The sequence below is a fragment of the Panthera uncia genome, chromosome C2 (assembly GCF_023721935.1).
Source record: "Panthera uncia isolate 11264 chromosome C2, Puncia_PCG_1.0, whole genome shotgun sequence".
Taxonomy (NCBI): domain Eukaryota; kingdom Metazoa; phylum Chordata; class Mammalia; order Carnivora; family Felidae; genus Panthera; species Panthera uncia.
The window spans coordinates 153,301,040-153,324,620 of NC_064810.1; the positions used below are offsets into that span (position 1 = coordinate 153,301,040).

At 45.5% G+C, this 23,581-nt stretch overlaps 1 pseudogene; it reads left to right on the plus strand.

Moving 5' to 3' along the window:
- Positions 1 to 7,577: 7,577 nt before the first annotated feature.
- Positions 7,578 to 8,872, plus strand: LOC125921679 (60S ribosomal protein L7a-like; annotated as a pseudogene).
- The last annotated feature ends 14,709 nt before the right edge of the window (positions 8,873 to 23,581 follow it).

Consider the following 23,581-nt stretch of genomic DNA (forward strand, 5'->3'; position numbering starts at 1 on the left):
CTATGCTTGCTCCAGAAGGCTAAAGACACGGTATTTTCTCTGACCTGTGCTAACTACCACTGACTCTGAAATTTGTAATTTCTCGTGTCGTGTTCTGGGCAGGGAGGAACCACCGGGCAGGGATTTCCACAGCAGCATGGACCACCTTCTGCCAGGTGAGTCACCGGTTGCCCGTCGGGGGCCGTCACGGGGACGAGCGCTTGGTCAGAACAGGGGGAGGACGGGGCCTCTGGGCTGGCCTGAGATCGTGCCGTCAGGTTCGGGAGCTTGGTTTAGGAATGTGCCCACAGTGTTCGGGTCTGTCATGGGAGCGAGGAGAGACAGGCTGAGGGATCCACCCAGAACACACCGTCCCACGCCCCTCGTGCAAGGGCGGGGGGGGGGGAGGGCGAGCAGGCACCAGCACGTCAAGGTTCTCAGCCAATTCCAGCCGAATCCCTGAGAAACAGGCCCTGTCGGGATTCCAGCACCGCGTGGTGTTGCTACACCCTCCACAAAACCACAACGTAAACTCTCCGGAAAGATCTCCCTGCGGGACATTTTCCCTAAGGTGAGGCGGACCGAGAGGTAGGCAGAAGCCGACCTCGGAGGAGGAAATCGTGCTGGAGCCGGTGTGGGGCCCAGGGTGTGCCAGCGTGCCCCGTGGGGACGTGGGCCGCGTAGCACCCTCCAGCTTTGAAGGGCCACGCCCGTGTCATTTGGGTTCTTTCCTCCTCTGCTTGAAACGTTTTTATTCTCGATCGCGCCGGATGTGCACGCGTCTGTGTACGTGGCTATGAACCTGAACGTTCACGTTTGCATTTACCAGTTCTCCAGGAATCTGTGTCACCAGCAAACTCAACACGTTGTGAAACTGAACCCGTGTTCTCTTTCCCGCCCATGCCTGCCGGGGGGACTTCCATTGCCACACTCTCAGGCCACGGGCTTTGGCCACGCCATTTTATTCATCCGTTGGTTCGCTCAATGGTCAAATATCCAAATATTTGTCGAATTTTCCTGTGTTTTCTTTTTCAACTTTTGTTGGCATTTATCATTAGCTTATTGATCAATAAGTTAGCTCATTGATTGATTGATTTGTTTTGTTTTCATCTCCTCCCCCTTTGGGCTCATTCGCTGCCCTAGTCCCAGTGCCTGAAGTGTCCAGCATGAAGTAAACACTCAGCACATAGTTGAAAAGTGAACGAACAAATCTGTGTAAGGTATTTAGAATTTTGTAGGCAAGATAAGTTTCAACTAACTGTGTATTTGGTTTCTTCTGCCGTCACTTCACTCTATGCATTGCCTGCTCTAGAACACATTTTTCTCGAATGCCCCCATGAGCCGGGCACTGTTCGGCCTGCTGGGGAGGCCACAGTGAACAACGTGGATGTGGCAACATGCTTTCTTATCACCCCCCGCCACACACACACACACACACACACACACACACATGGCCAAGCTGAGCTGAGCTCCAGGCCGCTCCCCCTCCCTCAGAGCCCATCAGCCCTGCCCATAAGGAACCCCTGGTGGCTGGGTGGGTGGGTGTTAAGGGAGCAGAGGTGGCCAAAGGTTGGGAGCCTGGTTCCTTTGGCAGGGGCAGCAGGCCCGGGGGAGACAGGGGTAGGTGGGACAAGCTCGAGCCGAGACATCCCGAGGGGAAAACGTGCCAGTGGGGGTCTGGAAGCCTTGTCGGTGGAGGAATCGGAGGCGGAGACGTTCTGCCTCTCACTCAGAGGATCAGCAACTTGCCCGAGGTCAGAGAGGAGCCCAAACCCTGGGAGGTCTGATCCAACCCGCGCTCAAAACCCCTCTCTGTTTTGGTGCTGGCGAATCCAGGGAAAGCTTTTCTCTGTCCTCTCCCAGATCTTGTCATCCGGCCTGCAGGAAGGACCTCCGTGGGCTGAGGCCCAGCAAACCCAGCTCTCCGAGGCCCTACCTCGTGGCGAGCCTTGCTGCCCCTTCACTGAGTGAAGTGGTCGCTTCCTGGGCTGTCCTTTCTCATCCACTCCACGCTAGGACGCTGGGCCTTCCTGATGTCCCGAAAACCGTCGCCTGTCCTGTGTCTCGTCTCTCCTGGGTCTGCCACTTCCGCGCCAGTCAAGGCCCCGAGCGCTGCCCTGCCTTACCTCACGGGACCGCTGTGGGGCTCGAACGGCGGGAAGTGGCCTGAGGTGGCCACGCGCTGGCAGTCACGTGTTCCGGTCCTTCCCGCAGCTCAGTGAACCGCGTCCCATCCGTAAGGAGGGGGAGGAGAGGCCCCGTCCAGCCGCTGGCCACGAAACCCTGGCATCGCCACTTGCTAGCTTATTAGAGACGTTGGGTGGGTTATTTCACCTCTCAGTCTGTGTCCTCACCGACAGAGTGGGAACTGTAGTCGCTGCTGTGCAGGGTCACTGTGAGAAAAAAGTAAAATAATGCATGGAGAGGGCTTTACTGAGAGTCTAAACCCCCGCTGGATGGGGAATAGGTATTGTCCCCCTCTGGTGTTGGCAGTGGGGCAGCCGCTTTACCAGTAGGAGGGTTGTAATTTGCTCACGTTCAGGAGGCGCCTCTTAAGGACAGTGTTGGTTTGATAGACTAGGGACCCATTTCACCCCCGACCCTGGTGGCTGCATCACGGTTCACAAGGGCCCACTCACTGGTCACTTGAGATGAGAAGATAATCAGACTCCTATGGGCTTGGAGTTGACAGTCGGGACACGGCAGTCGCCCAGTCACCAAAGAAGATATTCAGATGGAAAATAAGCATATAAAGATATGCTCAGCGTCACGTGTCATTAGGGAAATGCAGATTAAATTTTTTTTTAACGTTTATTTATTTTTGAGACAGAGAGAGACAGAGCATGAACGGGGGAGGGGCAGAGAGAGAGGGAGCCACAGAATCCGAAGCAGGCTCCAGGCTCTGAGCCGTCAGCCCAGAGCCCGACGCGGGGCTCGAACTCACGGACTGTGAGATCGTGACCTGAGTGAAGTCGGCCGCTTCACCGACTGAGCCACCCAGGCGCCCCGGGAAATGCAGATTAAAACAACAGTGAGACACCATCACATACACCCATTCGAATGACTAAAATCCAAAGCACTGATCATGTCAAATGCTGGCAAGGATGTGGAGCCACAGGAACCCTCATTCATCGTGAGTGGGAACGCAAAACAGTACGGCCACCCCGGAAGACGGCTTGGTAGCTTCTTACAAAACTGAACACACTCTTGCCACATGATCCTGGCACAAACTCCAATGTCCTTACAAAAACCTGCATGCAAATGTTTATAGCAGCCCCTTTCTCTTCTTTCTTTTTTAAAAAAAATTTTAAACTTTTTAATTTATTTAGATGGGAGAAGAGAGGTGGTGGGGTGGGGAGAGAATCTCAAGCACGCTCGGCCCTGTCAGCACAGAGCCCGGTGCGGGGCCCGAACTCACTAACTGTGAGATCATGACCTGAGCCGAAATCGAGAGCCAGACGTTTAACTGACTGAGCCACCCAGGCACCCTGAGTAGCCCTCTTTTTTTCAAACTGCCAAAACATGATGACATTCAAGAGGTGAATAAAGAAACAAGCTGTGGTATGTCCAGACAGTGGACTATTACTCAGCAATAAAAAGAAATGAGTTATCAAGCCACAAATGGACACGGATAAACCTCAAATGCATACGCGCTGTGAAAAAAGCCGGTCTGAGAAGCTTCATACTCTATGATTCCATTTGGAGGTCAGCATCGGACGTAGGTTTGTAGGCCTGAAGTTTATTCAATTGGGGGGCCCTCTTTAAGAGAAAAAAATACTGGGGCGCCTGGGTGGCTCAGTCGGTTAAGCAGCCGACTTCAGCTCAGGTCACGATCTCACGGTCCGCGGGTTCGAGCCCCGCGTCGGGCTCTGGGCTGATGGCTCGGAGCCTGGAGCCTGCTTCCGATTCTGTGTTTCCTTCTCTCTCTGCCCCTCCCTCGTTCATGCTGTGTCTCTCTCTGTCTGAAAAATAAATAAACGTTAAAAAAAAAAAAGAGAGAAAAAAATACAAAACTACAAGTACAAAATTAGGTTATAAGGAAATATTTCTTGCAGGGCCCGGCTGGCTCAGTCGGTTGAGCATCTGACTCTTCATTTTGGCTCAGGTCGTGATCGCATGGCTGTGAGATAGAGCCCCACGTCGGGCTCCGCACTGAGCTTGGAAGCCACTTGAAATTCTCTTCTCTCTCTCTCCCTCTCTCCTCCCCACCTTGTGCTCTCTTTCTCTCTCAAAAAAGAAATATTTCTTTAGCATGTTACAGGAAATCATAATAAATGATGAATTTGAAAAAGCTGAAAAATGCCACAAACGTCACAAAATCCTCAAAATACATCATTTGTATTGTTCGCAGTGTTTTTATAAAAACCCCTATGTTTTTTTGTTTTTTGTTTTTGCTGCATATACTCTGATTCCTTCTTCATTTAACAATGTTTAAAATGTTTTCTACAGAGAGAATAGAGAGGTAGTTCAATCCTCCTTCCAGCATGGTTGGTCAAAACTTTTTCATCACTGATAATTTAGAAAAATTTCTTTCAGGGGCACCTGGGTGGCTCAGTCAGTAAAGCGTCCGACTTCAGCTCAGGTCATGGTCTCACGGCTTGTGGGTTCGAGCCCCGTGTCGGGTTCTGTGCTAACAGCTCAGAGCCTGGAGCCTGCTTCCAATCCTGTCTCCCTCTCTCTCTGCCCCTCCCCAGCTCACACTCTGTCTCTCTCCCAAAAATAAAGATTTAAAAAAAAGAAAAAAAAATAAATTTCTTTCAGCACCACAGCTTATACCTTATAACGTGTCTTGCAAATACTCGAGATTTGTTGAATTGCTGTCAAATATGAAAAAAATAACAAAACAAAAACCCCTGTATCACGCTTCTTTCATTTGAGGGGTAAGATCTGAGGATCTTAAATATTATTTAAGTTGGTGACGGTCGGTGGCAAATGGGTTGTTGATGTTGCCATGGAATGTCCTGAATTCCGGGTTGGACCCTGCACCTTTGCTTCAGGGTAGGTAAGTAAGACTATTGCTGGAAGCCGTTCGTCTACCACGACAGCGATGAGGGACCACATAAATATATCCTGTTAAATCCAATCTAAGTGTATCCCTACCTCAATATTCCCCTAGTTGGGTCCCCCAAAACCTCCGTGGCCACCCCTGAGCTTCTGACATGAGATGTGCCAACTCCAAGTGGGAAGAGAGCAGCCTTAACCAAGTGTAGTCAGGTATCTTACTGGCGTCTGTTTTATTAAATATGACTGTTATGTGTAGACTGCTGTACTGGAGAGAAAAATCTGTGCTTCATAGAAAACTATTGCTCACAACACGTCTTTTGCATCAGCTGATTCTGATTGTACAGGAGCTACTTAACAAGGCTGAATGGTAGACAACTGATAGCAAGGCAAGATAATTTTTATATGTTGAAATGCAAACCAATCCTGCCCCGTGCGGGGACCTTTGTCTCCATTTGTACCTTCATTTCAGTATTTCTGATCTATAAATATGTCCGTTGTTTTCTCCTTTGAACCACATATAACATCTGCCTGGTTCCCCCATTACGCTTAAAATGAAATCTTTGATACGTTTACTGTATATCTGTATGACAGTCATACTTAATCCTTTAATACTAAGGTCCTTCCCGGGGCCTTCCGAGTTGCCCATGCAAGTTGCAAGTGAGAGGCCACAGGATGAACTTTACGGGCTTCAGGGTAAATCTTCCACTGGAACTAAAAATTCCGATACTGTGCGCAACATGAGAAGAAAAACAAGCACGGATGGACCCCCTTGAATGGGAAGGGTTGGAGAAGAAACCCCGGGTGGGAGGAAACCCAGGAGAGGTCAAGTGCCCTGGAGAGCAAAGGAGTACAGATTTTGGAGAATTAAATGATGGAAAACAGTGTAAAATGTCTTGGGTTCAAGGAAGGACCTAGAGGTGGAAATTTAATTTGAAAATTAGGAGACCGAGGCTCTTCTTAATAGCAATATTAGGACAAAAGTGAGGGAATAACCACAGCATGAGGAGTGAATGGAGACAGAACAAGGGAGTACAGGGAGCATGGCCCTATTTCAAAGAACTTGGCAATGAAGTTCAAGAGTAGACACATGGAACTCAGAGGGACTGTTCTCCAGTGGCATTCCATATCATCACTGGTATTTTCAGTACCTGAGAACATCTTAAAAAGAAGTTTTAAAGAAGAAAAAGAGCTATCATTTACAAGATTATCATTTAGTTTCTATATAGTATAGGTAAATGTGTATAATATATAAAAAATAAATGAGTCTGAGTTTATATATACATAAACAGGATACAAAATTAGAATCATACTATATACATAGTATAAGAACGTACTGATTACTTTGGAGAATGTTCTCATTTAAGAGCACTTCCAAATCAGCAGCTTAGAGACTGTAACATTCTATGTTCTGTTCCATAATTAATTGATTCATTCTTATATTATTTGGCCTGGCCTTTAAATTATTAATGATTTTTCACTGTTTCAATAATGCTGTGGGATGCCTGGGTAGTTCAGTCGGTTGAGAGTCTGACTCTTGATTTCGGCTCAGGTTATGATCCCAGCCAGGGTCGTGGGATTGAGCTCCGTGTCGGGCCCTGCACTGAGTGTGGAGTCTGCTTGGGATTCTCTCTCCCTCTGCCCATCTCCCCTGCTCTCATTCTCTCTCTCTCTCTCTAAAATAATAATAATCATAATAATATTAAGAAGAAGAAGAAGAAGAAGAAGAAGGCTGCCATGACTTTCCTTTACATTAATCTTAATGATTAGCTCTGATTCAGTCCAAAAGAAAAATTACTTTGAAGTAGAATTCTTGGGTCAAATGGTACATTTTCTGGCTTTTAATACATATCCTCAAATTTCCCTATAAATAGACTCACCTAGGCCTCCCACAAGTGTATGAGTGCCTATTTGCCTGTATCTTCTGTATCATTGACAATTTTCATATTTTAAGACTATTTGTGGGGCACCTGGGTGGCTCAGTCAGTTAAGCATTTTGACTCTTGATTGCGGCTAAGGTCACGATCTCACGGTCTTGAGATCGAGCCCTGTGTCGGGCTCCACGCTGCGTGTGACTCCCATACACTGCTTGGGTGGGATTTTCTCTCTGCCTTTCCCCTGTTTGTGCTCCCTCTCCCTCTCTCTCGCAAAAAAAGACTATTTGCCAATTTGTTAGGCAGATGTTACCCTACTTCAGTGTGTTTGATGGAACATTTGCCCTAAGTTTTTCTTTCATACTTCCCAGAAACTAAATTTCATTGTACTTTCCAATTTTGCTGATCATGTTTTTACTTGTTTGGAAATCGATTTTGTATTGGGGAAAATGGTGGTCCTTGGTGATTTACCCACGAACCGAATCTGTCGAGTTGTAGAGATAAAGCCAGAAGTGGATAAAGAGAGAATGGCAAGGGAGAACCACAAACACCGAGAGCTCTTCTGAAGAGTTTTGCTGTAAGGAAAGCAGAGGCTGTAGTGGCAGGGGAGGATGGGTCAAGGAAAAGTTGTTTTTGTACACGGGAGTGATCTAGCAGAGAAGAGAGACAAAGCCGTTGTTGACCTTAGTAAGAGAGGAGGGGGGCCATGCATTTTACGAGGACATGATGTGGATGCAGTGTCAGCGGGTTGGAAGATGTGGAAAGTAAGGTGTCTCTGTTCTATTTCTCAGTGAATCAAGAAAGGGTCAAAGGTGAACCGGGTGGAAGGCCGGAATTCTGATGTAAGAGAAGGTAGGAAATGGTGTTCAGAGAATGGAGGAGTAAGCTGATGGGAGAAACCTACTGAGACTGCTAGACATTGGCAAGTGCCCATGTAAGATTCGCAGTTAGCAACTAGATGTGGGATCAGTCTACACAGATCTAGTTGTTGTTTTCTTCTCCCACCACATTAAGCTGAGCAGACTCAGGTGACAGATAAGTAGAGTTAAGTTGACTACGGTTGGGGTTCTCCCAAGTAAGAGGACTTAGGAGTTGATAAGGAGTTGATGATTACTGAAGTGAATTCTAGTGATGAGGCCACAGCATCATAACTAGGTAGAAGGGAGGCAGAGAAACAAAGAGGGTTCCAGGCAGCAAGGGTGGGGAACCACTCTCTTCTCCAGCCATCCCATATCCCAAAAGGAAAGAAGGTGGCCCTGTTGTGAAGAAGCAGGAGGCCAAGAAAGCGGTCAATCCCCTGCTTAAGAAAAAGACCAAGAATTTTAGCATTGGACAGGACATCCAGCCCAAAAGGGACCTCACCCTTTTGTCAAATGGCCCCGTTACATCAGGTTGCAGCAGCAAAGGGCTGTTCTCTATAAACGTCTAAAAGTGCCTCTGATGACTAACCAGTTCGCCCAGGCCTTAGGACCACCCCCCCTGCCCCGCCAAACAGCTACTCAACTGCTTAAGCTGACCCACAGATACAGACCAGAGACAAAGCAAGAGAAGAGACTTGGGCAGGGCTGAGAAGAAAGCTACCAGCAAAGGGGATGTTCCTGCTAAGAGGCTGCCTCTCCTTTGAGCTGGGTTAATACTGTCACCACCTTAGTGAAAAACTGGAAGGCTCAGCTGGTGGTGACTGCACATGATGTGGATCCCATGCAACTGGTGGCTTCCTGGCTGCCCTGTGTTGTAAGATGGGGGTTCCCCGTGGCATCATCAAGGGGAAGGCCAGGCTGGGACATCGGGTCCACGGGGAGACCTGCACCGCTGTTGCCTTCACGCAGGGTAGCCTGGGAGACAAAGGAGCTCTGGCTGAGCCGGTGGAACCCATCAGGACCAAGTCCAGTGACAGACATGAGGCGATCCCCTGTCCCTGGGGAGGCAGCGTGCTGGGTCCAAAGTCGGTGGCTTGCATCGCCGCTGGAAAGCTAGAAAAGGCCAAGGCTGGAGAACTGGCCACCAAACTGGGCTGAGTGGATGCTGTGGAATTTTCTGTACCTAGAAGTAATAGAAAGTTCTCTTTCAAAAAAGAGAAAAATGACTGGCGGACAGAAGAGCTATTAAGACACGTGGCAGGAAAGTAGAAAGTGGTTTTTGGAGAACAGGATGCTTGAAACGGACGTGTGGGAGGTGGCAAAGTTAACAATGACCAGGCGAAATGCAGAAAGGATTGTTGAAAATGAGGCTGAGGAACCGGGTCCGAGGTGCTGGAGGGAACATCGGCACTCACGGCCGAAAAGCCTGACGGACAGTAACGGGAGGAGAGCGAGGCTTAAGCCAGGTGAAGAGTCCTCCGTGAACGACCGTGGGTAGATGTGACGGCAGTATAGGGGTGGCACAGTCCGACGGGCTGCATTTCAGAGGAGACGGACGTTGGAGGGAGGAGGACAGGGACATGACTGGGAAGGGGAAATGAGCAGCAAAGAAGGCCATCTTTTTCTCCTCTAAATCCTTTAGAACCAGGAGTGTTTGAAAAAGCACAGCCACTCTAGAGAAGAGAAAAGTCAATGTCCTGAGGGGGCAGCTGGATTTTAGTATTTAGTGCTTAGTAGGTGGAAAGTGAAGGAAACACTGAGACAAATGGTAGGGGACAGACGGGTGGAGTGGGAGAAGCTGTTCCTGATGAAAGGTCATGAGGTCAAGGATGTGCAGGGGAAGGGTGTGGGAATGTTGGGCTTTCTTCCAAGGTTGAGCTACCCTCCGTAACCCAGTTGCCCCCCTGAGAGGTCTAGCCCTGTTCTCTCATTTCAGACCCAAGAGGGCTCAGGGCCCAGAGGGGCAACTTGTTCCCTTCTTACTCGCAGGTTCTGAGTCTGGGGTAAAGTCTGAGGGGGTCTTGTTCAGCTCTACCTGGCAGAGGGCCCTCCTTCCTGCCGGCACCCTCCTGGTACGGGGACCTCACCCCTACCCAAGCCACTTTCTTCATGCTGCGGAACACTTCCTGGGGCTTCCATCTGCGGGATCCAGTCCTGCCAAGGCCATCCTGAGCTGCCCCAAACCTGGAAGTGCCTGTTCCCAAAGGAGCCTGTAGGTAACAGAAGGTGCCGTCAGTCCCCCTCCCACTCCTCAGCCCCTGAACTTCTCCCAGTCTTCAGGTTAGGGAAGTGATAAGAACCTGCGTTAGGCTTATCTGCCTCTTTACTTACAGTTCAATTTGTCCAACAACTCTAATGGAGGCATTTCCATCTTCCTCCCTTCTGCGGACGAGGAAACTGATCACAGAGGGGTCCATTCCCTTCCCTGAGGTCACACAGCATGGTGGTTGTGAAGCCCGGCGTGAATGAAGCTTGGCCTCGACCTCCGGAGTCCTCGCAAGTCGTTTCTGCGCAATCCTGCCTCCACTTCCTGGCTGTGTCACGAACTCCTAGTCTGATGGGAGAGGGCCCAAAGCAGGGCAGTCTCCATGCAGGACGACTACAGGTCAGATGCTCCCAGGCTGGTGGAGGTTTAGAGGAGAAGGTGGCACCGAGTTGGCCTTCGAACGAAGAACTGAGGTCAACTGGGAAGGAAAGCAAGAGGGCGTTTGTGGCCTCGGGACCTAGACATCCCCTGGCCCGTGATCCTGAGCCGTCCCCCGACCGGTGAGTGTCTGACGGTAGCTGGGGGCGGGCTGAGGGGTGGGGACGAGGCTGTTGGGGCCCAGGTTTCACGTGGCGCGGGGGGGGGGGGGGGGGTTTATGGACGGGGCTGGGAGGACTAAGTTCAATAATCAGCCATCGATCCCCTTTGCAGTGGTTGGATTTGCCCTTCGATGAATACTTTGGTCTTTTTTTTTTTTTTTCTTAAAAAAATGTTTTTTAAATGTTTATTTTTGAGAGAGAGCGAGCTGGCGGGGGGCCAGGGGGGAAGGGTTGCACAGAGAGAGATGGAGACAGAATCCAAAGCAGGCTCTGTGCTCACAGCGCAAAGCTCCACGTGGGGCTCGAACCCCGCAACCCTGAGATCACGACCTGAGCCCACCCTGGCGCCCCACGTTGGCCTCTTCTTGACTAAACACTGACGCGTTTGTTCATAATTAGAAAATAATGCATATTTAGTTCTTCAGAGTGTGAGAAAAACTGTGTTGGCCGATGTATGGCCCCCTGGGTGCGAAGAGACGATTGGCCGGGGTCTCCTGTCCTCCCTTGATCGGAAGAGTTGTTCGGGTTCAGCTCCAGGAAGCAGCATTCTTGGAGGAAAAGGCCGACCGACCTTGGAGGCAGAAGAACACCATCAGGAGCTCAAAGGACAGCAAGGAGCCGGGAGTTGACCACCAACTAGAGCCCTAAGCGGGGCTGACTCCTCTTGGCCAGAGCCCGTGTGAGGAAGAGAGAGTTCAGAGCTCCGGCCCTGGGCGTCGACCTCCCGTCACTTACCAGCTTCGAGATGTTGCCGCGGCTGCCGTTATGCTTGTATCTCTGTGTCTCTGCCAACGTCCGGGAGACGGTGAGACAACCCACCTCGTGAAGCCATTGCGAGCATCGGAGCAGGCAGCAGATGTGCGCCCAGTAGGGTGTTTGCCGCCAAGCAAGCATTCGGTAGTTCATCGGCCAGAATTCTGGTTTTGTCCGTGGGCTTCATCTCCGGGCTGGATTAGGACTTTCCATTTCCGAAAAGGATACTGATGGCCAGTGATAACCTCAGCCTCTCGGTCGCCGTGGGTACCTGCCGCCTCACGAAGCTTTTTACCGTCTCCCGACGATGTCTGGCCTCCCTCCACTCCTTGCCTCTGGCCTCACCGTTGTCTTTTCCTTGCGAAAGTCTTTATTTATGCACTCTTCATCGGGCACAGATAGCCAGCAGACAGCAGCTGGTCTCAGAAGCCTTTGTTCCTAACAACAAACAGCTCCTCTTGTAGAACAAGATTCTATCCACCTCTGTTTCGAATACCGTATTATTTCACCGTCTCTTTATCGCCCCCACTAACGTCTGAACTCTCATCCTGAGATGATAGTTCTCTTTAAATCCCATTGCCCAGCACACCGCCAATCACATAGAAGATGCTCAGTATAAGGTGTTGAATCAGTGAACGAAAATGAAGTCTTTAGGTAGGAGAATTGTCACCCCTTGGATTTCTGGGAAGAGATCTATATTTGAAAGCATAGGCACATTTTAAATTAGCAAATTGCCCTGTAGCAATATCACGACTTCTTTGTGGCTCTGTGATATTCCATCCAGTCGCTAGCGTTTAATTATATGGTGTGATCACCAAGTACAGCTTTGTGGTGTGCTTTGTTTCATTACGTACATGAACGTTTTCATTTACTACCACATAATCTTCAGAAACATAATTTTGTAAAAGATTTTTTAGTTTTGGCTAATCTTTGCGCTCAACACGGGGCTCGAACTTACAGCCCTAAAGACGGAGATGTGTGCTCTACCACTGAACCAGCCAGGTGCCCCAGAAACATAATTTTAATCACTGAATACAGTTGTTGTTCCTCAGTTTAAGTGTTTCACTATTGTTAGAATTTCACTGTTCTAGCATTCCACGTCAAACTACAGCGATCATGTAAACACATAAAATTGTTTCTCTTTGGATTGTTTTCTAACAAAAGATATGGGATTACTGGATCATTTTAGGACAGTTGATACATAGCATTAGCATGATTTTATTATCATTTAAAATATAGTGAATATGGTAAGCTCATACCACTCAGACCACTTTTTACTTTGTCCACAGGATATAATATTGAAATTATTCTATCGTGATTTATTACTAATCATTTATTACTAATTGCATTTCCTTTTCTGTGAGTTATCTTTTTTTCAGTTTGCCCAATATTGAAGTCTTAGTGTTTTCCTAATACCTTTATATATAAACCATTTATATGGTAAAGATGTGCACTCAACACACAAGTTTGAGGTTCTGTATGTATGATGCTATTCTATGTGCTTGATGTATGGTATTTAACAATCAGGCAAAAATTTTTGCGCTCATTTAGCTTATATTCAAGAGTGTGAGACAGGATGCCTGGGTGGCTCAGTCGGTTAAGCGCCTGATTCTTGATTTCAGCTCAGGTCATGATCTCATGGTCCGTAAGTTCGAACCCCTCATGGGGCTCCATGCTGACAGTGTGAAGCCTGCTTGGGATTCTCTTTCTCTCTTTGCCCCCCACCCCACTTGTGTGCACATGCACTCTCTCTCTCTCTCTCTAAATTAATAAATAAAAACTTAAAAAAAAAACTATGAGATATGGACGCCTGGGTGACTCAGTCTGACTCGTCTGACTTTGGCTCAGGTCACAGTCTCTCAGTTTGTGGGTTCAAGCTCTCTGCTGTCAGAGCCTGGAGCCTGCTTAGGATTCCGTGTCTCCCTTTCTCTGTGTCTCTCCCCCATTCACACTCTCTCCCTCTCAAAAATAAATAAACATAAAAAAGTTTTTTTAAAAGTATGAGACGCAAAATAAGTAGGAAAATAGAATATTTAGTATTTGAAATATTAAGAAATGTCAAGGAGAAAAAAATCAGAGTGGAGATTGATAGAATCTTATATAAGAGGGGGTTGAAATTTAACAATGGAAGGTCTCATCGGGAAAGTAATTTTTTGATAAAAATTTGAAGGGAATGAACATTTTATTATACAAATGTGAAAGAAGAATATTTGAAGCAGGAAACACCAAATGCAAAAGACCTGAGATAGGAACATGCTTGGCATCTTTGAGGCGAAGGCTAGTTTGGAGAGAGGAAGGGGGAGATAGTAGGAAATGAGGCTAGAATATTAAGGGTAGATCGTGTTATGTCTTAAAGTCATAATAAGGATGCTGACTTTTGTGTATATTTAAGTTTCATTTATTAAAAAAATTTTTTTTAGCGTTTATTCATTTTGAGAGACAGAACAGAGCGTGAAAAAGGGAGGGGCAAAGAGAGAGGGAGACACAGGGTCCGAAGCAGGCTCCAGGCTCTGAGCTGTCAGCACAGAGCCCGACGTGGGGCTTGAACTCACTGACGGCCAGATCATGACCTGAGCCAAAGTCGGACACTCAACCGACTGAGCCACCCAGGCGCCCCTATATTTAAGTTTCATTTAGATACAATTCACATAGTATAAAATTCACCTTTTTAAAGTGTACAGTTCTGTGGTTTCTTGAATATTCGGAGTTGTGTAACCATCATCACAATTCTAGAACATTCTCATCACCCCCAAAAGAAACCCCATATCCATTAGCAGTTGCTCACCATTCTCGTTCTTTTCTGCCTCAAGCCTATATACAACCATTAATCTTTCTGCCTTTATAGGTTTTGTCGTAGACATCTCCTATAAATGGAATGTCTGGTCTTTTGTGACTGGCTTTTTTCTCTGACCATAATGTTTTAAAAGCTCATCCATGGGGCGCCTGGGTGGCTCAGTCGGTTAAGCGTCGGACTTCGGCTCAGGTCATGATCTCGCAGTCCGTGAGTTCGAGCCCCGCGTCGGGCTCTGTGCTGACCGCTCAGAGCCTGGAGCCTGTTTCGGATTCTGTGTCTCCCTCTCTCTGACCCTCCCCTGTTCATGCTCTGTCTCTCCCTGTCTCAAAAATAAATAAAATGTTAAAAAAAAAAATAAAAAGCTCATCCATGACATAATTTGTACTAGTATTTTATTCCTATTAGCTGAATAATATTCCATTGTGTAGATATACTACATTTTAATCTAGTCATCATTTCATGGACTTTTAGATTGTTTATACCTTTTTGGCTATGATGAATGATCTTCCTTCCTCCCTCCCTCCCTCCCTTCCTGGCTTCCCTCCTTCCCTGGCTCCGCACCCAGTGTGGGGCTTGAACTCAAAACCCTGAGATCAAGCGTCCGATGCGCTACCGACTGAGTCAGCCAGGCGCCCATGAATAATGCTTCTACGAACTTTCACGTACACATTTTTGTGTGGATATGATTTTCTTTTTCTTGGCTGTATACCTAGGAGTGGAATTGCTGGACTGTATGGTAACTCTTTTTGTCTGGGGAGTTGCCGGACTGTTTTCCAAAGTGGCTGCACCATTGTACCTTCCCACTAGCGATATATTGAAGGTTCCAATTTCTTCACATCCTTGCCAACACTTCTTGCTATTTGTCTTTTTGTTTATAACTAACCCAGTGGGTGTGAAGTTGTAAATCATTGCAGTTTTGATTTACATTCTCTGATGGCTAATGATGTTGAACATCTTTTCATGTGCTTATTAGCTATTTGCATCTCTTACTTGGAGAAATGTGTATTAGCTCCTTTCTTCATTTCAGATTTGGTTTCTTGTCTTCTTAGTGAGTCATAAGCATTTCTGTATTCTGGATACAAGTCCCATATCAAATATATGAATTGCAATTTTTGTTCCATTCTGTGGCTTGTCTTTACTTTCATGATGGTATCCTTTGAAGCACAAAAGTTTTAATCTTCATGAAATCCAATTTACCTATTTTTTCTTGCTTGTGCTCTTGTGATATATCTGAGAAGCCTTCGCCTAACCCAAGATTACATGTGATTACTTACAATGTTGTAAATTGTGGCCAGGATTAATTTGAAGATGCCGCACTATACCCTGTGTTACCTTTTGACACAATTCATTACCCTAATACTACAGTTTTCAAAGTGTGGGATGTGGAAATCTGGGGGAACCAGAGATGTGTTTAGTGTGCTTGGAAGTCCAAAACTATTTTTGTAATAATATAAAAATGTTATTTGTCTTTTTTACTCTGTTGACATTTGCCCTAGTGGTATAAAAGCATTGGCAGGGAAAACCACTGGCATCGTCATCACATCTGTGATAGTTCACTGTACACATTAAAAACAAATTTGTTTTAGGGGCGCCTGGGTGGCTTAGTCAGTTAAGCCTCTGACTTCAGCTCAGGTCATGATCTCACAGTTGGTGAGCTCAAGCCCCGAGTTGGGCTCTGTGCTGACAGCGCGGAGCCCGGAACCTACTTCAGATTCTGTGTCTTCCTCTCTCTCTCTCTGCCCCTCCCCCACTCTCTCTTGCCCTCTCTCTCTCTCAAAACTAAATAACCATTAAAAAAATTTTTTTTAGGGACACCTGCATGGCTCAGTCAGTGACACATTCAACTTCAGCTCAGGTCATGGTCTCGCGGTTCATGAGTTCAAGCCCCACATCGGGCTCTCAGCTGTCGGTGCAGAGCCTGCTTTGGATCTTCTGTCCACCACTGCCCCCTCCCCCGCCCACCCTGCTCTCTCTGCCTCTCCCCTGCACACGCTCTCTTTCTCTCAAAAATAAACATTAAAAAAATTATTTTTAAATATTTTATTTTAAAGTAATCTCTACACCCAGCATGGGACTCGAACTCACAACCCTGACATTAAGAGTCACATGCTGCACTGACTGAGCCAGCCAGGTGCCCCTCACTGTACGCTTTTTAATTTTTTTATTTTTAAATGTTTATTTTGAGAGAGAGAGAACAAGCAGGGGAGGGGCAGAGAGAGAGAGAGAGAGGGAGAGAGAGAATCCCAAGCAGACTCCATGTCCAGCACACAGAGCCTAACGCAGGGCTCAATCTCATGACAGTGAGATCATGACATGAGCCAATATCAAGAGCTGGAAACTTAACTGACTGAGCCATCCACGCACCCCCTCAATGTACACTTTTTGGATAGAGAATAGTTAAAATTATTTAACTTAGTAGTATTACAAAAATACTGGATTCCTTGAAAGAATCTTAGATATTGGCCCAACCCAATATCAATATTTTATTTAGTTTTCATATATGACTTTCAGTTTATTTTTTTTAATGTTTATTTATTTATTTTGAGAGAGAGAAAGAGAGATCACAAGGGGAAGGGACAGAGAGAGAATCCCGAGCAGGCTCTATGCTCAGCACTCAGCACAGAGCCCAACGTGGGGCTTAATCTCACAACCGTGAGATGATGACCTGAGCCAAAATCAAGAGTCAGACACTTAACCAATTGAGCTACCCAGGTGCCCTTCAGTTTACTTATGTTTTTAGTTTTGTTTTCTAAATGTTTATTTTTGAAAGAGAGAGCGTGAGCAGGGGAGGGGCGGCGAGGGGGGGGGGGGGGGGGGGACAGAGGATCCCATACAGGCTCTGCACTGGCAGCAGAGAGCCGGATGTGGGGTTTGAACTCAGGAACCATGAGATCATGACCTGAGCCAAAGTCTGGTGCTCAACCGACTGAGCCACCCAAGCGCCCCCAATTTATTTTAGATGAGTATACTCTATCTGGTTTTAACTTTTTAATTCTGAACTCAGTGCTGACAAGGCTACATATGCATATAATCAATTAGGCTGTGGCCCTTAAAATAACTGCCGAAATGAAGCATTACATTTTAGCTTGGGGGCAATAACAGTAATAAAGATCTGCCATATGATGTGACAGCTGGGGTAATACCTTTATCATAAAACTAATTATGTGAATTTTTCTAGGTTTTAGCTTACAGTAAGATTTTCTCCCCAAATACTCCAGGCTCTGTCATAATAAACCATCACTGCTAAACCATAAGCTGTGTGGGCATGATATTGTTGGTGATTATCTTGAGCACTCTCCTATGTAAGCATTTTGAAACTTAACTCTCAATTTCCTGAGAAGGAATATATTTTCATATGTAAATTTCCCACATATCTAAGAATGGTAATATCCTTTGGATCGTCCAAACTCATTTTGAGCTTCTGAATCTAAATGTTAGGTAGAAAATAAGACTGAACTGAAAACTGGTTACATTACTTCATAGCGCGTGACCCACGAGAGGCCCTAGTATGCAGATGAAGATGTGACAGTTTGGAGCGACAGTCATCTCTAGAGGCAATAGAAGCATCAAACAGAAACTCTTAGAGGAAAGAAGCATTTTAAAACAAGCATATTAGATAGGTGAGTTTTAACAGTATCACTCTAATACGGTTATTCCTTTACTTGCAAAATTAGTTGTTGAGCCGATTTTGCTCATGAACAAATGATGTTATACTCAAAGTGGAAAATCCATTTCTTTGTTTCATGATTCTAAAATCAGTTTGTATGTTAAAATATGTTTAATGTAGCTTGACTGACACTGATAGACTTGACTGTTTAATGTAGCTTGAGCAACCAGTTCTACTTCTCGATTATATGCAGGAGTGATTCTTTTCCAGCACTCAGTTATTGATTGTAGAACCTTTCATTTTCTCCTTAAATAAACCAAGATATTCAAATACATCTTAGAACTGCTAACGGTGGCACTGCTGGGAATTGACCCAAGGGAGACAGGATGCTGATGCCCAGGGGCACTTGTACCCCGATGTTTCTAGCAGCACTTTCAACCATAGCCAAATGATGGAAAGAGCCTAAATGTCCATCAGCTGATGAATGGATAAGGAAATGTGGAATTTCTTTATGGACTACTACGTGGCAATGAGAAAGAATGAACTATGGCCTTTTGTAGCAATGTGGATGGAACTGGAGAGTGTGATGCTAAGTGAAATAAGTCAGAGAAAGACAGATACCATATGTTTTCACTCTTATGTGGATCCTGAGAAACGTAACAGAAACCCATGGGGGAGGGGAAGGAAAAGGAAAAAAAAAAAAGTTAGAGAAGGAGAGAGCCAAACCATAAGAGACTCTTAAAAACTGAGAATAAACTGAGGGTGAATGGGGGGTGGGAGGGAGGGGAGGGTGGGTGGTGGGCATTGAAGAGGGCACCTGTTGGGATGAGCACTCGGTGTTGTATGGAAACCAATTTGATAATAAATTTCATATTAAAAAAAAACTGCTAATGATGTGTGGTTGTCTCATAAAGTGAAATGAGCCCAGTTTCAAAAAGTATGAAGGAGCAGAGCTTTCGTGATCAAGACATACTGTTGTACCATGGATAGCTCTCGCTGTATTTGCTTATTATTAGTTCAGGCCATTGTGTAATCATTTTTGTGCCCAAAAGTATATGTATTCAGTCACGCACACACACATATAAGCTAACACACATGCACGCACACAAACACGCATCTTTGCTTGACAATAACTTCACTATCATTTTGTGTTATTAAAATTTAAATATTTTCAGAAAAAAGCAAAAGTTACTATTTTCTACATAACTTTTTTTCAAATATTTTAATTTTTTTTAAGTGATCTCTACATCCAATGTAGATCGAACTTGCAAACCCCAGATCAAGAGTCTACTGACTGCTATCCAGGCATGCCTCTACATAATGTTTTGAAGTACCGTTAATAATGTATGAGAAATGGTTTTTAAATGTATTTTTTAAAGTAATTTATTTATTTTGAGAGAGAGAGGCAGGGGAGGGCCAGAGAGAGAGGGAGAGACAGAGAGTCCCAAGTAGGCTTGGCACTGTCAGCAGAGCCCGACTCAGGGCTCGAAAACTCATGAACCGTGAGATGAACCTGAGCTGAAGTCAGGAGTCAGAAGCTTAACTGACCGAGCCACTCAGGCGCCCCTGAAAAATGCTTTTTGATTAAAAATGCACTTTGTTTTATATTAGTTTTCACTTCTTTGTCTCGGAATGTTCTCAGGTCTCCTGGCACAAGAGAACCACGGTGGCAACATGGATATGAGGTGAATGCTCAGCCATTGGTGTTTCATCCCACACTGTTCATTCTCCACATTGACTCTGGCCCTCAGGGAGGCGTAATACATCCCAACCGTTACCGTAGCCCCGCGGCGCTCATAGTTAAGCAGATTCTGGGACTGCGTGTTGGTGCGGGAGTGTCAGGGAAACGGCAGGGCTGGAGGACGCTGGGTGAGAGTGAGGAAGGGGTCATTGTTCCTGAGGGATGGGGGAGACCGTGTTTGACATCTGGGAACAGTGAGGAGGGAGGGACCCTGAAGGAATATGGCTCAGGGTTTCTCCCACTGCTTCTCAACAGTCTCAGTTTTCTCTGTTGAAAGGCCTGGGTTTTGCAGTTCAAGCCCCACTATCGGGGTCGTCGTGGTGCCATTATTTTCTGACAAGTTTTCTCCTTTTTCCCTTAGACCAAAAAGATGGCAGCAACAGAGCACGGTGCCCTCAGCAACCTGTTTCCTAGTCTCCACAGCCACCTCCCGATTCCCGGGTCCCACCCGAGGATTGTCGGGACAGCAGGAATAGGATGTTTTTTTTCTCATTCCCTCCTCAAGGTGACTCTTCATGTCAGCCTCTCCAAGGCTGTAGTAACTGTGTGTCTGTTACTCTCTTTCACTTATCATCCCCCTCGTGTATAAAATGGGGACATTAACATTGTTTATACTTCCAAAATATACAAACCTGTGTTTGTATATTTTGTGTCCTCAATTGTGTGTAGCAAAGAAGGGATAGAACATTGAGCTCGGGAGGAAGAAGCTCAGCCAGGACTGACCGAAAGGTAGAAAGGGCACCTGGGTGGCTCGGCTGAGCATCCGACTGCGACTCAGGTCATGATCTCGAGGTTCATGAGTTCAAGCCTTGTGCTGGGCTCCGTGCTGACGGTGTGGAGCCTACTTGTGATTTTCTCTCTCTCCCTGTCTCTGTGTCCTTCCCCGCCTCATGTGCACTCACTCACCCTCTTTCAAAAATAAATAAATCAACTTAAAAAAAAGGTAGAAAGAAGATAATTGGTTATTCCAGAGACAGGATTTGGTGGTTTGTGTTTGTGTTGGGTGGGTGGGGTAGAAGGTGATGCAGAGAATGTGCCCTGAAGAATTGTAACCTCGGATGATGGAGTAGCTCTTCAGGCATTTGAAGAAGACAGCTCTCCTCTGGGCTTTAACCCGTTAGTAGTTTCTCTAGTTACATTGTTATGTTAGGGTTTTGCAGGTGAGGGTGGCTGATGTCACACATGGGCTTTCACACATAGGGTTTCTGGGGAGTATGACATTATTTGCATCTGTTTAGAAAGTGTTTATTTATTTTGAGAGAGAGAGCACGATCAGGGATCAGGGATCAGGGAGAGGAGCAGAGATGGAGGGAGAGAGAGAATCCCAAGCAGGCTCTACACTGTCAGGGTGGATCTCGACGGGGGGTGGGGGGCTCAAACCCAGAAACCATGAGATAACGACCTGAGCCCAGACCAAGAGTCTGTCATTCAACCAGCTGAGCCACCCAGGTGCCCCAATGACTGTAGCTTTATAGTAAATTTTTAAATCAGGAAGTGTGAGAACTCCAACTTCGTTCTTCTTTTTCAAGGTTGTTTGACCATTTCAGGGTCCCTTCAGATTCCATATGAATTTTAGGATGGATTTTTCTCTTTCTGCAAAAAACCCTTTTGGGGTTTTGATAGGGGTAGCCTTAACCTTGTAGGTTGGTTTGGGTAGTTCGACATCTTATTATTAAGTCTTCTAATCCATGAACATGGGGTGAGTTTCCGTTTACCTGTGTCGTCTTTAATTTCTTTCAGCAGTGCTTTACAGTTTTCAGTGTACAAGTCTTTCACCTCCTTGATTAAGTTTATTCCAGGTATTTTATTCTTTTTAATATTATTGTAAATGGAATTGTTTTCTTAACTTTTTTTCAGATTGTTCATTGTTAGTGTATAGAAATGCAACTGGTTTTTTGTATATTGATTTTGTATGCTGCAAATTTGTTGAATTCATTCTTTTATTTATTAAAAAAAAAAAAACTTAATCTTATTTTTGAGAGAGAGAGACAGAGCGTGAGCAGGGGAGGAACAGAGAGAGAAGGAGACACAGAATCCGAAGCAGGCTCCAGGCTCTGAGCCGTCAGCACAGAGTCCGACACGGGGCTCGGACCCACGAACCGCGAGATCATGACCTGAGCCCAGGCCAAGAGTCTGTCATTCAACCGACTGAGCCCCCCAGGCGCCCCATCATTGTATCTTTTATTTTAAAATCTTGTCCTTTTCTACAAGCTCTGATAGAACTGTTGCTGGTGGGCACTCTAATCATGGTCCTGATTTTAAAAGGAATGGCTTTGGGACGCGTGGGTGGCTCAGTCAGTTGAGCATCCCACTCTTGGTTTTGGCTCAGGTCATGATCGCGCAGTTCGTGGGATTGAGCCCCACATCGGGCTCTGTGCTGACAGCTGGGAGCCTGTTTGGGATTCTTCTCTCCCCTCTCTCTCTCTGCCCCTTCCCTGCTCGTGCTCTCTCTCTCTCTCTCTCAAAATAAGTTTAAAAACTTAAAAAAAAATTTAAAAGGAATGGCTTTTGCTATTTACAGTTTATAAATTGCTACCTTTATCAATTTAAAGAAGTTCCCTTTTGTTCTTAATGTGCTAGTGCTCGTGTGTGTGTGTTTCAAATCACGAATATTCTTCTCGTTCAATATGCCCTGTGTCAGTGCTTTTCTCTTTTATTCTGCTAATGTGGTGAGTTGCATTAATAGATTCTATAATATCAAACCAACTTTGCATTCCTGAAATGAACTAAATTGGCCATTATGTACTTTTTCAACTTTGGTTTGTCAGTATTTTAGATAGGATATTTGCATCAGTATATTCATGAGTGAAACGGAGTAATTTTATTTTTTCATACAGTTTGGTTATGCTAACTTCATAAAATAAGGAGTATTCTTATTTTCGTAATTCCGGGGGGCGAGGGGAGACACATAAGAGTAGAATTATATGTACCTTGCATGTTTGCTAGAATTTGCCTGTAAAATCATCTGTCTTGAATATTTTTTTTACTTTTTTGTGCTAAAGCATTTAAAGTGCTGATTCAATTTTTAAAAAGATGTCAGATTTTGCATTTATTTTTGAGCCAATTTTGGTAAATATGTTTTCTAGGAATTTATGCATCTTATCTAAGTTTTCAAATCCATTATGGTAATATCATTCATAATGTTTCTTATCCTTCTAATCTCAGTATACCTCCCTTTATATTCTAAGATTGTTTCCTTTTTTTTCTTTACCTATCTTCCTAGAGGTTTGTCAGTTTTGTTGGTGTTTTCAAATACTGTAATGAGTTTTATTTTACTTTCAAATTTTGTTTAATTTCTGTTCTTACGTTTATTATTTCCTTATACCATTTTTGAATTTATTCTACAATTCCTTTTTCTACTATTTCTTTTTCCAGTTGAACAGTTCTCATTAATTTTCATCCTTTCTTCTCTTCTGGTGTAAATATTTAAAGACTAAATTTCCCTCTCGGGACGGCTTCAGCTGCCTACCACAATTTTGGATAAGTGATATTTTATTATTGTTCAATTACAAGTGTTTTCTATTTTCCATTATGATATATTCCAGGTTACATGAAAATGTGTTTTCTAATTTCCAAATGTGCAGGGATTTTTAGTTATCTCGTTAAAAATCACTTTGTAGTTGGGGCGCCTGAGTGGCTCAGTCGGTTAAGCATCTGATTTCAGCTCAGGTCGTGATCTCATGGTTTGTGAATTCAAGCCCCGTGTCAGGCTCTGTGCTGACAGCTCGGAGTCTGGAGCCTGCTTTGGATTCTGTGTCTCCCTCTCTCTCTATCCCTCCCCTGCTTATGCTCTGTCTCTCTCTCTCTCTCTCTCTCTCTCTCTCGGTCCCTCTCAAAAATAAGGGTAAAAATTAAAAAAAAATCACTTTGTAATTTAATTGTTTGCAATTTTCTCTTTCCTTACCAAAGTTTCGTCTGTGTATCCAGACCTCCCCTGTGAAACAGCTTGTTTGTTTAAGTGCTGTCTTGATCCGGTTTTGAGGCCCCGGCTAGAGGCCAACCAGTCCCCCTGTCTAAGCAGGCACCCCCTTTTCAGCACCTCTGCTCTGGGGCCACTGTTCACCGAACGCCCTCATCACCGGGGGACCGGGTACCAGACAACTAAGGACAGCCCAAGATCCCAAATTATCCAAGTTACCCAATCAACAGAGGACCCATGAAAACTAA